This window comes from Vicia villosa, linkage group LG1 (genome assembly GCF_029867415.1).
Source record: "Vicia villosa cultivar HV-30 ecotype Madison, WI linkage group LG1, Vvil1.0, whole genome shotgun sequence".
Lineage (NCBI taxonomy): Eukaryota > Viridiplantae > Streptophyta > Magnoliopsida > Fabales > Fabaceae > Vicia > Vicia villosa.
The window spans coordinates 234,462,608-234,478,081 of record NC_081180.1 but is presented as its reverse complement, the minus strand read 5'-3'; positions in this window follow the sequence as shown (position 1 = coordinate 234,478,081).

The window sequence follows — 15,474 nt, the reverse complement described above, 5'->3', positions numbered from 1 at the left end:
CTTTCTGACCCCAAGGTTGTTTTCTCATCGCCTTCGACCATCAAAAGGTCAATGTGTCCTTGTATGCTACCAACCAAATCTGGTTTCGAGACAGTTTGGGTTGGTTCAAGTAAAACCCAAGTGTTTATATGAGAAAAGGAACCATATGTGTTTCCACACCTTGTACCTGACTAAAGAAGAATGTGAATCCAAAATCAACAAATACGTTGGCGTCGCCAATCTTTCTCCTATTCCTTTCGAACCTGCTTTTTATACTACACCAGACTTTCATCAGTGGTGGACGAATTACTATACTTCTCAAATCTTTGATGCTGATAGTCTTACTCAAGAACTAACTGCAGCTTTTGCTGATGTGCAGGAGAATTTTCAAAAAGGTACCTCGACTCACATTAAAGAAATCCAAGCTTTTCAAAAATTCTTTGAAACTATCTACAGGCCTGATGATCTTAGTCGGACCGTTCGTGAAGCTGCAGTCATTTTGCGCGAAAAGTTTTCCGCCAAACTGGATAAGTTGAAATTGCCCTCGTATGTTCGACCAGAACTACGTTATGAAGTGGCTTTCAAACTTAATCCTCCAAAATTCCCTCCACTACCAAGTGCGGATTTTGGTGTGGCTCTGAGCCCCCCTTTTCCAAATTGGTTTGTGTGTGGCAACGTTTTAAGAGATCTTCAAGAAAGTACTAAAAAACGTGTTGAACGAGTGGTTCCGACTAAGCATACCTTGGATACTTTCAAAGGACATCTTCATATAGATCTTGAACATGTTCGTGTTTTGACTCCAATACCTGAAGGTTTGGATTCAGACAATTTTTCGACTGACTTTTCTTTTCTTTGCTGATATACTGATTTCAGTTTCAACTACAGCTGTTGCTCGGAGGAGGAAGATTAAAGAAGCTCCTTCCCAATAGGATTCTGGGGCATCTAAAAGCAACAAACCAAGTGAAAGTGACTCCATTGTTACTGACAAGAAGCCCACGGTACATACCCACTTTATATTCTTAATCTTGTATAATCTGTGAGCAGTACTCATTTTGCTTAATATATATTTTTTTCAGAGCTCGAAACCCCCAACAGGTTCGAAACGGAAAGTCTCTTCAACGGTTGTCTCAGATGATGACGATAAATCTCCTCCTCGTACCAGACAAGGACATAGAAAGAGACAAAAGGCTGTTACCCCTTCAGGAAAAGAGAAAGGGGTAAGTTCTTCCAAAGTTGCTTCTCCTGGCGACAAGGCATCTTCTGAAGAATCTCCTCTAAAAACCGCCAGTAATGCTTTCGTTGTCGAAAGCCATAATTCAAGTCCAGACAATATCCCAACCAAGGTATTTGGGTTTCAACCCACATACTGTCTTGTAATTTTAACTAAATGATTAAACCGACATCTTACCTTGTTTATTGCAGGATGATGCTGGCACTGCCACCTCAGGTCTTAAAGCTTATGACCTCACTATTAATGTTGATAAACTTCACGGTAATCGTAACTCTTTCACTGTCGTCGATAAAACTCCTCAAAGCCTTATCTTTACGACTGATTCTGGTATGTTTAACACAGATATCTCTCAAAACAAAACTCATGTTCTCTCACCAGTCTTCGAAGATGCTAGACCACTCACCACCATATTGCCTAATGAACCAGTCGAAGAAAGCCAATCTACTGACGAATCCCCACCTACTCATCAAGACAAAAATTTGGAAGAAGATCATCCATTCTCAGGCAGCGACAATGTGGATCCACAACCACATGACAGCGAAGACACTGCATCGGAACAAGATGCTATGGAGGAAACTTCTAAACCAGAAAAACACAATCCTCAAGAAACTTCAGCCCTAGACACAGAAACCACTCCTGGGACACCTTCGAAGCCTGCCCCTGCGAAGCCTACTCCTTTGGAACTGGAACAACTTAAACAAACTGATCCTCTTAGTTTTTTAAAGGCTATTATGACTGTGAATACTTCTTCGCCTTCAGAACTTGATGTCTCTCCAGCTGGCGTTATAGAATCTGGTGACAAGGAAGACATTCCCAACCTCCTTCGACAGATAAAAGAAAAGTTCTTTGGGGTCAATCTCGTGGATGTTCTTAGCCGGGAACCTATTAAGAGTCACAACTTAAATCAACTCTTAAAGAAAGTGGATTTGTTTCAAGTCTCAACAGAAGTTTCAGAGATAATTGTTTTGCTAGGTTCTCTGGTTGAACAGCTCGAGGCCAACATTCTTCGAAAGCAAAATGTCGAAAAGGAACTATCTGAGAAAATGGCCTCTCATGACTCTTCATGGAATTCTGCTGTGGATGCAACGAAACAAGGTGAGGCCCTCAAGCTTAAACATTCAGAAAATCAGAAGGCTTTTGATGATTACGAGAAGAACATCAACTCCTGGAAGCAAGAGATAAAGGCCCTCGAAGAAAAGATAAAGGAAGCTGAACATTGTCAGGCAGCCATACAAAAAGCCAACCAACAGGATTTGCTCGAAGTGGTGCAATCGGGAATTAAACATTTCGAAACTGCGCAGAAATTAGTGCCAGAGATTGAAAGATTGAAGAAACACCGGGCGTTACTTGAGCTTCGTATGTCTTCGTGGGAGACTCAATATTTGAAGATCAAAAATAGCCTCCCTGAGGATTTTAACTAGCTGTTTCCAATCCTGTATTTTGTTGCATTTTCGATTCGTAATCGAACCTTTTGTAGAAACATCTATTTGTATGCTTGGCTTCTATTTTCATTCTGTCTATGTTTCTAATATTCGCAAGCACTATCTTTTAGCAAATCTTTCAAGTTCTGCCAGAATATATTTTCAGATTTTCCATAGTAATTTTATTTAATGCAACATATAGACCCTGACTATCCTTCGCAGCATCCTTGCCTTTAGACTTGACGTTTCCACTTCTCTAGCCATAATCATTATTAAACAGTGACGTCACTCTCTTCAAAACGTCTATTTGAGACGTGCGTGCATCAGTTTCATGATTACTTCTCAACTTCCAAGGGCGGGAAACGGCGGAAGCCTTAACTCCCTTTTTGGAAAACCAAATGCAGTCTAATCAATCATCAATATTTAAACCAACCTTTAGTATCCCAGGTCTATATAAAGGGTCTAATATTACTTTCGTTTCTCCATTCCTGTGCTTTCTCACATACTAACAACAGAAAAGAAAAACCAACTTCTTTCTCTAACCCTTTTTCTGAAATGGCTGCACCTCTTTCTTTCAACAACATAAAAGCTCTTATCAAGAAAGAATTCAAGCTTTCTGAAGATGAACTTGATAACAACTTCATCAGCCTCGAACACCTCTTTGTCAACCAAGAACTGGACTTCTACTTTGGAGACATCCTGGAGGGTCCTGTCTACCCCAACATGTTGGCAGATTTCTGGATGTTTGCGTCTCTACGCATAGATCCTGAAGGTAGGACCACCATTGTTTCTGAGGTTCGACATGCTCATATCAGCATTACTCCCACCACCATTGCCAACCTAATGAGATGCAACAATTCTGGGGAAACTTTTGATGATAACAGCTTCAACATGACTACTCATCTCATGTTGAGGACTCTCATGGACAACGACCCCTTCAGTGCCAAGGTTATGAGGATCTGGCATCAACTGCTTGTGGGTAACTTCCATCCTCGTAGGCTTGATGAAAACAGCATCATGGTTGAAGATTTGGAGTTTATTCTGTGGTCTTCGAGGGAAGAAGATTAACTTTCCTTTGATGATTTTCAAAGGACTTGTTAAGGCTGTTTCCACAGGTGTCACCCGTCAAGGGGCTGTGACCTGTCTTCCCTATGGGAGACTCCTCTCTTACATTTTCTTTAAGAAAGGTGTAGTGAGGAGGATGCACAATTCTGGATCCATGGACATGTTCGAAGCCGAAAGCTTGCCTGTGCTGTCCTTGGAGGGTTTAGACCAAAGGATTAATTAGCAAGTGTTTGCCCTAGGCTTTTATGCTTTCTTTTTGTAATCTCTGAAGTTTCTAGATCATGTTCTTTGGATCCTTTTTTTAATGCGTGTATTTCTGTGTTTGAATGAACAATATTTTGGTGTTTTCTTTGACTCTTTTCTTTCACCTTATCAACCCATTCTTATTACAAAGCCATTTTGATCAATGCAACGTATATGTTTTGATATATGCCTGACCATTTTGGCTTTCGTAGTACCTGTCATACCCCAATTTTTGACCTAAGATACCACCTCATATCATTGCATATGCATCATCTGCATCTCTAACAAAATGCATAGCTTGTGTTTGCTACTTGTGGCTCAGCAGGGTTTAATCAAGAGATCATTCATCAGTGCAAGAAACAGTCAATTAGGGTTTTGTTCTCCCTTCATCTCAAATGAATCATCTTCATCAACAATCAACATTTGGTCCTCAGAGATTCATTTCAACAAGCTCAAAGACTTTGAATCAACCAGATTAGGGTTTTGACTGGAGATGGCATACTCCTGACTTTTGCTCAGGATTTGACCTAATGCCTTGGGACATGACCTCAAGACTACAAGTGCATCATTTTGACCTAATCCATTGGCTCATAACATCTCCTACACAAGGATTGATCAACAGTGAAATTTCAAATCCTCAGATCAGGGTTTTGGAACTATCAGGGACTGAAATCAGGGATCACATTTGGGAAACCCTAAAAATCCCCAGGAAGTCAATCAAAGGTTTCAATCATCTTCAAATAATCCCTATGACAACATCCAATGGAAATTACATCTCAATTCAAGATCCACAGTCATCAATTTCATCTGGTCGACAATTAGGGTTTTTGACCTAATTCACTGAACAACTGACTTTTTAATCAGGACATGGTGTCACAACTCAAACCATGGCTTAATATCCTCTAATGCTTCAATATGATCCATTCATACCATTCATATGGTGGGGATAGCCTGTTTCATTTGAAAACTCCAGAAACGCGATTCGTCTGAAAAAGTCAACTATACAAGATCACCATTGACTTTTGGGGAAATTGGGTCAACCATGACTTTTGAAGTTTTAAATCATCAATATATGAAGTATGAAGTCATTTGATCAAGAGAAATCAAGAAAATCAATCAAGAATCAAAAAGTCAAAGTTTGACTTTCCATACTTAGAAAAATTTCTAAGTGTTTTTCATGGTTTTTTCCAAACTTTGAAAGGGAATTTCTCAAAATTTCACCTACAAACTGAAAAAAACTTCCAACATGAAAGTTGTAGATTTTGATCCAATAAACAACTTTGACACATATAATTGTTTTCCATAAGATCAACCATTTAAGAGATATGGAGCTTCAAAGTTGGCATCTTATGAAAATTTCACTTAAAACTTCATTTTCTTCAAAGTTCATGGATCTTTTTCACCCATTTCCTTAAAGGTCTTGAAGAAACTTTCAACTAGGCTTTTGAAGTGTGTAACATGAGCTTTCCAAAATGTCCAAGAGCATGAAAAAATATGGAGTGTAGCTATGGTTTTGAATTATGCATTTAGTGATCATTTTCACTTGAATTTTCACCATTTTTCACTAAGTTTCAAGACTACATTGCCTATAATCCAAGTAATGATGCAAAGAGGCAATAATTGAAGATATTTTCTCTGATTTGAGATCAGAATGGAAGAGGATAAGAAGCTTGAGTTTTAACCATGGTTTGGTCACTTTAACCATTTTGCATTAAATGTAAAAGATTCCTTTTTATCTCTTAAGCCAAATCATCAAACTTTGATCAAGTTGCAAAGCTCTGCATTCAGAACTCTTGGCCTATAAATAGAGGTCCAAACTTCATTGCAAATCACACCAAAACCTCACAATTATAGGTTTTCTCTCTTCTTTCTTGAATTACAAGTCATGTGTTTCAAAGTGAGGTAGAAAACTCAACCTCCAAACCTTGCAAGTTCTGAACAAAGTGATGCTTCCCACAACTTCTAAATGTCATATATGATGTGTCTGAATCACTCATACACCCCAAAACACCTGAAAACTCAAAATCATCATCTCACCTCCAAATATGCATAACATGAGACTTATCATGCCAATTTTTGTTCAGGCTCAATTCTGTCCAAACTACCACTTCTAACATCATCCATATATCACATATGAACTATCCAATCCATCACATATAGCCAATAACCTCAGAATCATCAAATTCGATTCACTCTTGAAGCTTATGCAGATCGGGTACCATGGCCATGCCCAGATGAATTCAGATGGTTCCAAGCATCCAGACACCTTCCATAAGGTTCATTGAAGCTATCCAGATCATCAAACAACTTCTGTAACACCTCCAAGCAAGAATTCGATTCTCAGTTGTGCCGTTTTTAAGGTAAGTGCTCATGAACTTCAAATTCATACTTCCACGCATCATAAATGAAATGTGAGCATACCATCTTGTTTCTGCACCTATGAGGATCATTAACCCTCAATCAATTGCATCATAACTTGCACATACACGATTTCACATTGAATTTCAGTTCTAGGGTTCTTCATGTTCATGCGAAAATTGACCCCTTTAGAGCAAAAATAAATGAATTCTGAGATCACCATCATGTTCCTTGTGAAAAACCGAGTGAGATAGACCCTTTGCTTGATCAAAACAACACAGTTTTAGAGATTTTCAAATTTCAGTTGGAGGGTTGTTCTTGGCGCGTTTTTGGTTCAAAGGATTTCTGGAAATTGATTTAAAATATAATTAATTCAACGCGTGTATATTACAAGCCACGAGCGTGGCTCAGTTGGCTTTTGTTTTGAGTAGTGACCTCAGGGTCACGAGTTCAAGTCCCTATGGGACCAAACCCTTCTTTTTTATCACTATTTCTCTTCATTTTCTTCACAACTTCAACCATTAATTTAACCAATCAAATTAACTCATTTTTTATTCATTTTTTACACACTTATTATTTTATATACATATTTTATGAATACCAAAAAAAATCATCAAAAAATATTTATTTGATACATTTTTAAATAGGTTTAAAATGACTTATTTTTAAGTATTTTTAATACTTTAAATATTGTTTTTTTCGTTTAATTTTTAACCTAATCACTTGTAAATATTTTTTGAATAAACCCTAATCATCTAAGTGTTAATTGAAGACAATCTTTTTGTTTATCTTGATTAATTTGACTCCTTTCAAAATTCAAATCATTTTAAAACAAGCGATCACGATTCATTCAAAAACGATAAACCATTTTCTTTTGATTTTCAAAGAAAACTATTGATTAAATCTTTTTAATTGATCAATTGATTTTCAAAACGATGTGGGGCCTCTCGAATATTAGAGAGTATAAGACCCACTCCTTTTTCTTTTTACACAGTCTTTTTATTCAAAATAAATAAACTTTCTTTCAAAACAAACTTTCAAACAGTTTTTCAAACGACGCGTCTGCTTTTCAAATATACCATGGGCCTCCATGTAGGTATAAGCCCCAAGCCCTTTTGTACATACCCACTCTAGTACATGAAATTAGGTATTTCATTGTACGCCTTTTGTACATATCTCGATCATTGTGTTTTTTAAGCTTTGAATAACAAACCAAAAATGAAGGTTTTCTTTAAATCTTCCAAAAAATATACCATGGGCCTCCATGTAGGTATAAGTCCCAAGCCCTTTTGTAAATACCTGTTTACATAGCTTTGAATAAATTCAAATGGACCTCTCCTCGAGTGTGAGTCCCGAGCCCCCGTGTATACAAATGGATCATGCTTACAGGTATATTTCCTTCATAAACTCCATTATATACACACACTTTGTCATATATGTATAACTGTTCATATTTGTTCATGTACTTGTTCATATTTGTTCGTACTTGTTCATATTTGTGATTGTGTTATATGCTTATTCAACTTAGTACAACACTAGGTTCCCCATAGCCTCCTATTGGGCTTCGTGCAAAGAATCTCCACTAGTTTAGGTTAGGACATAGAGTATGGTTTCCCGGTGAAATCGCTCTAAGAGCTCAAACCAACTATACCATGCCTCCCCTTGGGCTTTGTACAAACGAGTGACCCTCCCATAGCCTCCTCTTGGGCTTACAATGCAAGGACCCTGGATTGTCCCTCCCATAGCCTCCTCTTGGGCTTACAATGCAAGGACCCTTGGATAGCCTCCTCTTGGGCTTCGTACAAGGACCCACGGGCTTCTTATAAGCATCCCCAATATCCAAACACAAATACCCTAGGAGATTAGACATTTTTCATCTCTATGCTAGGAGTATCTCTTCTATATCATCACAAACAATCAATCAATCAAACTTTTTTGCCACAAGTCTGGCTAATCAATCAAATTTCTTTTGCCACAAGGCTGGCTAATCAATCAAACCGTTTTGCCACCGTACTGGCTGATTAATCAAAGTTTTTGTCACAAGGCTGACTTCATTGAAACTTTTGCCACAAGGCTGGCTGATTAATCAAAACTTTTTGTCACAAGGCTGACTTCATTGAAAGTTTTTGCCACAAGGCTGGTTAAACAAACAAACAAAAATCAAATAGATGTATGTGATGATATAGATTAGATACATCTAGCATTTAGACGACATTTGTCTATTTTCCTTTGCTTCCACTAGCATAAGTGGGAACTACGATTGCTCTGACTTTCTCAACATCCCTTTGAGAATACGTAGGCACAAGGTCGATCCTTGGCGAGCAAAACAAAACAAAAAAAACCATTCAAACCTTAGCACCCGTAGACCCCGAGCTACAGATGCTCTGATTCCCTCTAAGGGATATGTATGCAGAGGATCGCGATGATCTTTGCGAGCATAATCAAACAAACACCTTAGGTCTCACCTATTTCACAACAGAACCTCCACCGTAACATGGAATGAAAAACAATAAAGAACCCTGTAGAGTACTACAGATACGTTGGGTGCTAATACCTTCCCTTCGTATAACCAACCCTCTTGCCCAAGATCTCTCCCCCACCTTTTAGGTTATTGCAGCTTTTTCCCTTTTCCTCCTTTGGAAATAATAAAAAGTTTGGTCGAAACAAAGAAAAATCATTTTTTATGAGCACTCGAGCCCAAAGAAGGCATCAGGTGTCTCATCCACAAAAAAGAGGAACAAAACGATTTTTCGCCCGCGACAGAAAAATGGCGACTTCACTGGGGACCATCTTTTTATTGTTTCCAAAGGAAGGGTTATTTCTAATTATTGTTTTTATTTTAATTTTTGTTACATGTGCGATTCTTTGGTTCTGTTACTTGTGTGGTTCTGTTACAAGTGATACATTATGGACAAATCCTAACCCGGATTAAGTACACATAAGAAATTAGGTGGAGGGTATAGTCATGTGCAGGCGCACTTGAGAACCCCAACCCATCCTGGCCTTATTAGGACGTGGTGCAGAAACGATCCAGGTGAAGACTTGGATAGTTGTCATGCGGAGAACCACACTCAGACGAGTTTTTCTTGAGAATATTTCTGGCTCATCAGTTTAGTTGTGAAAGCCGGTAATATCCGAAAGAAAAATGTAGACTCTGACGTATCAGTAGAACATGTTGTACAGGTGATTAACTAGATCTATCCCTATTTGGTCCTCTGACCTCATGCTCGTGACGCTGGACCTTTGAACCTGTGTGTACTATGTTTGAATTACCATGTTTGTGTACCATGTTTGCGTTACCATTACCATGTCTGTTTTACCATGTTTGAATATGTGGCATTCATGCATCCACGCATTCATACATTCAAAAAAAAACCCATTTTTTTTCCATAAAAACATGATTTTTCCAAAGATTTAGAGAAATTTTCTTTGCAAACATTTTAGGATTTAGTCATGGAAGAAGTAAAAAGGCATACCAAGAAATACGGTTTCAAAGCGCCTGATGTGGGAAAACTGATAGAGTTAGCATCTTCTGTACAAAATCCTTCCAATTTTAGGAAAAGTTATGGAAAACTTTTGCCTATTTTGAACACTCATGTTGATGAAGGACTTCTCAAAACTTGGGTTCAGTTCTATGATCCCGTCTACCGTTGTTTCACCTTTCCAGACTACCAGTTGGTACCGACCTTGGAAGAATATGCCAATCTTTTGGGTATCCCTGTGTCTGACAAAATACCCTTCAATGGTTTGGAAGCCATTCCTAAGTCACACGTCATTGCAGCAAGTACCCATTTGAAAAAGTCTGAAGTAGAGAGTAATTGGACTACCAAAGGAAACCTTCCGGGTTTAACTTCACACTTCCTGGTAAAGAAAGCCTTTGATTTCATTGAAACTGGTAGCATGATAGCTTTTGAAGCTGTACTAGCCTTGCTCATCTATGGGTTGGTTCTGTTTCCCAATGTCGACAACTTTGTTGATATCAATGCCATAAAGATTTTTCTGATTGGAAATCCTGTTCCGACTTTGCTTGGTGACATGTATTTCTCTGTCCATCATAGGAATCGCCAAGGCGGTGGAATCATTGTATGTTGTGCACCTTTGTTGTTCAAATGGATTGTTTCACACTTACCTGAGTCTCCTATTTTCACAGAAAACCGAGAAGGTTTGCGTTGGCCTCGAAGACTTATGTCTCTTACTAATAATGATATCCGTTGGTATACCTTGGCTCGCTGTGGTACAGAAACCATTGATAGTTGCGGAGAATTCGCCAACGTACCTCTCATTGGTACACAAGGAGGAATTAACTACAATCCGATCTTAGCCCGACGACAACTCGGGTATGCAAATTCAGTTAAACCTGTTGGTCTCGCAGTAGAAAGCTACTTCTATCAAGAAAGGGAAGATCCTCAAAGGTTGAAGACAAGAATGATGAGAGCTTGGTACGACGTCCGATGGAAAGAAAAAGGTGAGGAAAGGAATTGCATTGCTACGGACGCCTACACCTGCTGGGTAAAGAAAAGAGCAAAGGAGTTTCAAATGCCTTATGATTATGAAAAACCCATGTCTCTTGTGGTACCTCAACTACCCAATATTACCCTTCCCACTATGAAGGAATACCAAGACACTTTAGCCAAGATGAGGTTAGAGAAAAATGCTTGGGAGCACAAATTTCGTAGGACCAATATGGAAAACAGAAGGTTGAAGAAACAAGTGAAAGATCACGAAGAAACTCTCTACTGTCAAGATGGATGGCTCATGAGTAAAGATGAGAAGATTCGTCGGAAAGACGCTGCAATCAAGAGGTACATCAAAGAAAGCAAGAAAAAACCTGAAGGTTCAACAAGCAACGCTCCAACTCCTGACGATTGGAAGAATATTGTTGACAAGCTAAAGACCGAAAAGGCCGAATTGAAAGCTTACTATGGGAAAGAAATCATGAAGCTCAAGCTGCACAATGCATTTGGTTCTTCGTCTGATGAAGATGCTTAGGATTGTTTAGCTTTTTATTTATCATTTGCTTTTGTAAGGAGCTATGCTCCAATGTTGTAACATTTCCCATTTATTGAATAAAAGAACAGTTTGTGTACAAATGTTTGCAAGGAAATAATCTTTAAAATATTTGGAAAAAATCATAAACTTTTTTTTGCATACATCATTTTGCATATCGAGTCCGTTGTATAGAGTCTTATCTTTTGGATCTTTCTCCAATAGATCGTCAAGCTGTCGCGTCTCAAAGTTTCTCGACCGCGCTCGCAATCAGATCACAGATACAATACTCGTTCAAATAGAAGAAGAGTAATGGAACACTCTGAACAAGAGAATATTGAGCTTCGTGGTACAGTGACCACTCTTCAGGAAAAGTTGGAAAGTCTCACTACTCTGGTTGACTCCTTAATGGCCGCACAGAATCAGCCGCCACCAAACAGTCAAGCAACAGTAACATCTGAAGTCACTACTCCAGTTTCTACGGTTGCATTCGGCATTCCATCTTTCTCCATGCCAGAAGGTTGGGGCACGCCTTTCAGCTTTGGTACAGGTTTCCGCCATAATGTTTCTGGGGTTCAAACATCCACAACTGAAGCGCCTGCTGCACAAAGTTCACAGTTCACTCCAAATCAGGGGGTAACTTTTTCTCAAGTCACTATGGCACTTTCTCAACCCACTATGACGGTTCCGACCCCTACGGTTCACACTGTTCCTTATGATGACAATGAGATTTATCATGATCAGGGTGATAGCACAAATCAGCGAAGCCTTGTAGGAGATCTCCAAGAACAATTCAACAAGATTCAGCTGGAAGTCAAAGCTATTCGGGGAAAAGATTTGTTTGGAAAGAATGCCCAGGAGCTATGTTTGGTTCCCAGTGTACAGATACCTCCTAAGTTCAAGGTCCCAGACTTTGAGAAGTACAAAGGTAGTTCTTGTCCACAAAGTCATCTTGTGATGTATGCCAGAAAGATGTCTACTTATGCAGATAATCATCAGTTGCTTATCCATTACTTTCAAGACAGTTTGACGGGTGCCGCACTGAAGTGGTACACAGGCTTGGATAGCACTAATATTCGAACATTCAATGACCTGGGTGAGGCCTTTGTCCGACAATACAAATACAACTCGGATATGGCTCCAGACAGAGATCAGCTCTGATCCATGGCTCAGAAAGACCATGAAGCTTTCAAAGATTATGCCCAACGATGGAGAGAAACTGCTGCTCAGATTAATCCACCATTAAAAGAAAAAGAGATGACAAAGATCTTCTTGAATACTCTCAGTCCGTTTTATTATGAACGCATGATTGCTAGTGCTCCAAGTGATTTCACCGAAATGGTAAACATGGGGATGCGTCTAGAAGAAGGAGTCCGAACAGGACGTTTGACTAAAGAAGGTGGATCTTCAAGTGGAACCAAAAAGTTCGGAAGTGGTTTCCCAAAGAAGAAAGAACAAAGTGTTGACATGGTATCCCAAGAGAGGCCAAAAGGAAATGTCAATCGTCCACGACAGGTAGCTGCTATTGCGCCAGTTGTTAATACAGCACCGAATCCGGGATTCACTCCTCAGTTTCAACAACAACAGCCTCGACAACAGGCTCAGCAGTTAAACAATAATCAGAATCGAGTACAAAGAGCTCCACAGTTCGATCCGATTCCGATGACCTACACAGAATTGTACCCTGCTTTGATTGAAAGAGGCCTTATTCAAACTAAAGCACCACCACCAGTACCTGAGAGACTCCCATGGTGGTACAAAGCTGAGGTTTCATGCCCTTATCATCAAGGAGCACCTGGCCATGATCTTGAGCATTGCATAGCTTTGAAATATGAAGTTCAGAGGTTGGTTAGGTCTAATCTCCTCTCTTTCAGAAATTTGAATCCTAATGTGCAAGCAAATCCGCTGCCCAATCATGGAGGGCATGTTGTAAACATGGTATATGGATGTCCTGGCCAATACCGAGTCTATAATATCAACTTCTCAAGAGCAGATTTGGTACAAATGCACGCCACTCTTTGTCGGGGGCAGAATTTTCGCCAGCATCAATACGGTTCCTGTAGAATATGTTGTGTGGATCCTCACGGGTGTTCGATTGTGAGAAGAGATCTCCAAGTTTTGCTAGATAATGGTACTATTGAGATCTACAGAAATAGGGATGAAAATGAAGTTAACATGATAGGATGTTATCCGCATGAGCTTTTAGTCTCAGATATCAACTCGGAAATGCCTACAGTTAACGTCATCATTCCTCATTTCAACATGCCTGAGCGCGTGGAAGTTACTTACAACAAGCCGAAGGTTCCAGTTGCTCCTTTGATCATTTGCCTACCTGGACCCGTTCCTTATAATTCTGACAAGGCAGTTCCATACAACTATAATGCTACAATGATAAAGAATGGACAAGAAGTTCCTTTACCTACTCTTTCATCTGTCGTGAATATCGCTGATGTGAGTCGAGTAACAAGAAGTGGACGTGTGTATACTCCACTACCTCCGAAGCAGCCTGTTGCTCCTGTTACCGGGCAAAATCCTGCCAATACACCAGTAGAGAATCTTGTGGAAACTCCTGTCAGTAATCCAAACACTGATGTTGGTCAATCCAGTGGAACCAATGTCAATCCTGATTTTGATGAAATTTTGAAGCTTATCAAAAGAAGTGAATATAAGATTGTGGATCAGCTTATGCAGACTCCTTCAAAAATCTCAATACTTTCATTGCTGTTGAATTCAGAAGCCCACAGGGAAGCCCTGATGAGAGTCTTAGATCAAGCTTTTGTAGACCATGATGTGACTGTTGATCACTTTGATGGGATAATAGCCAACATAACAGCTTGCAACAATTTAAGCTTCTGTGATGAAGAACTCCCCGAGGAGGGTAGAAATCACAATCTTGCTTTGCACATTTCTATGAATTGTCAGTCAGACTCTTTGTCCAATGTGTTAGTAGACACCGGATCTTCCTTGAATGTTATGCCAAAGACGACTCTTGCTCGCTTGTCTTACCAAGGAATGCCTATGAAGTTCAGTGGTGTGGTAGTCAAAGCATTTGATGGATCGCGAAAATCTGTTATCGGCGAAGTCATCCTTCCCATGACAATTGGTCCACATACATTTCAAATCACCTTCCAGGTCATGGACATTCAAGCTGCTTATAGCTGTCTGTTAGGACGACCATGGATCCATGAAGCAGGGGCAGTAACTTCGACGCTCCATCAAAAGCTAAAATTTGTAACAAATGGAAAATTGGTAATAATAAGTGGAGAACAAGCCTTGATGGTGAGCCATTTATCCAATTTCTCTTTCATCAGTGCTGATGATGTGGAAGGAACTCCGTTCCAAGGTCTCTCTTTAGAAGACGAATCTTCCAAAAAGAAAGCATCAATCTCTTCTTACAAAGAGGCGGTAAAAGTAGTGAAAGATGGAACTACCACTGGCTGGGGGCAAGTTGTGATCCCTACTAAGAATGAAACTAGAGCAGGGCTCGGATGTTCACCAACATTCTTAAACTGCACCAAGAAGGATGAAACCCTTCGTCCGATCAAAGAAACATTCATTAGTGGAGGATTCCTTAACCCAATTCCTCAAGAGGTTAATGTCCTTATCGAAGAATGCATCGAAGAAGGTCTACCCGATCCTGAAGAAGAATGGAAATGCTATCTCAATGACTCGGGATACGTATCTCAGGAAGAACCATGTCCTCCTTCAGAGAAATCCAAAGGCAAAGAAACTGAGCCTGTTCCTGCAGAAATCTGGGACACCTTGGGACAACCAAGTGGGAAATTTGATTATATGGTGAAATATACTGCACCTGAAAGTTACAAGATTGCGATTGAGGATATCCAACCAACTGGATGGGGAGATTCCTTTGAATATGATAGTCAACCAGAAGAGGTTTATCAGCCCTGTCAATTTTCTCAGCAGCCTGAAATTACTGAAGATTTCGGATTTAATGCATCTGCCAAGGTTTATAATCCTGAAGGTGGTTATTATCACATAAATGCCATTTTTGAAGATGAGGGGGAAGATGGTCCCGCAACTGACTCAGAAAGTGTCGCTGACAATGAGTCTCTTCATCCTGAAGACTGGGAAATACATCCTGAAAATTCTGAAGATTGTGACTCATCATATGCTTTTCAAGAAGTAGAAGAAGACCGTTTCAACTCTACGAAGAACAAGGTTGACAAACCA